The sequence below is a fragment of the Centruroides vittatus genome, unplaced genomic scaffold (genome assembly GCF_030686945.1).
Source record: "Centruroides vittatus isolate TY-2023 unplaced genomic scaffold, ASM3068694v2 contig_2784, whole genome shotgun sequence".
NCBI lineage: Eukaryota > Metazoa > Arthropoda > Arachnida > Scorpiones > Buthidae > Centruroides > Centruroides vittatus.
This window is the reverse complement of record NW_027121765.1, coordinates 57,084-59,865: the sequence shown is the minus strand read 5'-3', so window position 1 is coordinate 59,865 and position 2,782 is coordinate 57,084. Positions and strand designations below refer to the sequence as shown.

The following is a 2,782-nucleotide window of genomic DNA, read 5'->3' as shown; positions in this document are numbered from 1 at the left end:
TCCACCTCCACAGCGAACATACCCACTCACCCGCGACCGCTCGCGTGACGTAAGAACTCTGCGTCGCGATTTCCGAGTCTTGACAGACTCGGTGGTGTCACGTCCTGACAAGGGGTCAAAGAGACTCCGACCCTCCGGTCACATATACATACACAAGTATCTTTAACCAGAAAAGAATTTTAAATATTTATTTTTGTTTATATAGACCATTGAATTATATTCAAGGTTTTTTCAATATTCATACATAAATATTAAGATTTATATTTATCACATATGTTTTCATTTATTCACCTTTCAAAACATTCAGTATTCTCTGTACATAACCAAATGTTAATAATTAATCTACAAAGAATAAAATTCCTTATATTTCATCTATCTACACACAGAATTTTATATATTCCTTAATAATATTTTATAAAACAAAATATTTGGAATGTTAAAAATAAATGATCAAAATTGAATTGTCCCTCTTAGTTTATCATAATCCCTTTTTATTTTATCTGTAATTCTATATACATCATTTACATACTGCATGAATCAAAGGGTTCTTTTTCTCTCTTTTTTTTAATGCTATATCACAGTAACTTTCATCTTTGTATGAATTTTTGTTCAGTGGATTCTGATGCATGCTGTTAATGAACTTTGGAAGGAAATCTTTAATCCTAAATCACATTTACTCTTCACTGTTGCATTATAAGGTTAGTTTGATGAATCAAATAAATGGCACTTACAAATACACTTTGAGCTTGTCCCTCTCTAAAAAAATCTTTTAATGTGTTACTTAAACGCTTAGAATACTTCACAAATTCTCTTTTTCGTTGCTCTAATGCCTGTTTTCCAGTAGGAGAGGGAATATATCCAGAAACTTCATTTACAGCATCCAAAAGTTTTTTAATTGCACTTGCCATTTCTTTGATTGTTTCCAAAAATGTTTTACGATCATTAATTTCATCTGGAATACGACTCAAAATTTTCTTTAAGGACGAAGACTTCCTGTTCAATTCTTGAAAACTATCTCGGGACGACTACATTTGTATTCGTTTGTGTCTGGAATTGATCCTTGTAACTTTAATAAACTTTCTGCCATATTTACTGATAACTCTGCTCTTCTTACTAATCCCATGACAAGATCATATACAAATCCTGTATGTGCTGCTTCAACTTTAGAAATAGCCAATTTTAGCTGTTGTGCAGCAGTGACATCTTTTCTTTCTAACTTGTTCAGTATCGGACGAACTAATATCGGTAGCACGAGTGCCGTAATAGATGATTCTTCGCCCATTTTCATGCTTAAATATTATTCAGACTTAACTCGGTTTACGATTATCTTTCGAAAAATCAAGTTAAATTAAGATTTTACTACTGTGAAAAGTCTCTTTGGCATTTTTAACCAGAAAAAAATTATAAATGTTTGTAAGTATGTTTTTTGAATTTAAACAAATTGATGTATTTTTTTTAGAATATATCCAATTAAATTTTGAAAAGATTCAAAGAATAAAGAAAGAAGCTTTCTTAATTTAATAAATAAACTTGCAGAATAATTATGATGTTGATTTTCATAATTTATCATTTAAAATTTTGAGTTAATTAATTGTTGATTCATAAACTCCATAAGGTTAAGTACACAGACACTTGGCAATGTTTATCAAAAAATTGATTTCAGTTGTACGTACTGACACCTGTGTTTGTGTAGGTTTTGGGCTACATAGGCCCCTCTTCAGCAGACTAAAAAATATCAGAAAAGACTTCAGATCTTTAAGGATTTTCCTTGGAAATCTATGCAATTTACGTTATCAGATAACCGCGGTCTCTGCCGGTTCTTGCAAAAGGTCTGGTAAGGCTAAAACCGACACAAATCAGTTAAAGTTAATTCTATATTATTCGGCGTAAGCCTGTACTGTTAAACAGTTGATACATATTTCTACGGACACTATATGTAAACATTCTTCTTTGACCTCTATCTTCCAAGAAATAAAAAATATTTTGAACAAACCAGAAGGGTTTCGTGAACCCTACTGGGCATTCCAATGTTTTAGAGAGAGGGAGGGAGGCAGGGCAATGGAGGGAATGGGAAGAGGGCATTAGAGGGAATGAGGGAGGGAGGGCATTAGAAAAAATGGGGAAGGGAGGGAGGCGGGCATTGGAGAGAGGGAGGGCATTAGAAGGAATTGAGGAGGGAAGGAGGGGGCATTGGAGGGAAGGAGAGGAGAGGGCATTACAGGGAGGGACGGAGGGCATTAGAAGGAGGGAGGGAGGGAGGGCATTAGAGGAAGGGAGGGAGGGCATTAGAGGGAATGGGGGAGGGCATTAGAAGAAATGAGGGAGGGCATTAGAGGAAATAGGGGAAGGGGCATTACAGGGAGGGACGGAGGGCATTAGAGGGAGGGAAGGAGGGAGGGCATTAGAGGAAGGGGGGAGGGCATTAGAGGGAATGGGGGAGGGCATTAGAAGAAATGAGGGAGGGCATTAGAGGAAATGGGGGAGGGGGCATTAAAGGGAAGGAAAAAGGGCATTCGAAAAAATGGGGAGGGAGGGAGAAAGGGAGGGAGGGCATTACAGAGAATGGGGCAGGGCATTAGAGGGAATGAGGGAAATAGGGAAAAAGGGGGAGGGCACTCGAATGCTTTAGAGATGTTCCTCTTCGAATGTTTTAAATGTCAAGAGGAACGTCTCTAAAACATTCGAATATAAAGTTCGCGAAACCCTAGTGGTTTGTTCAAAATATTTTTTACCTCTTGAAAGATAGAGGTCAAAGAAGAATGTTTACATATAGTGTCCATAG

At 36.8% G+C, this 2,782-nt stretch overlaps 1 pseudogene; it reads right to left on the bottom strand.

Moving 5' to 3' along the window:
- Positions 1-508: 508 nt before the first annotated feature.
- Positions 509-1,378, bottom strand: LOC136972068 (programmed cell death protein 10 pseudogene; annotated as a pseudogene).
- Positions 1,379-2,782: the final 1,404 nt, after the last annotated feature.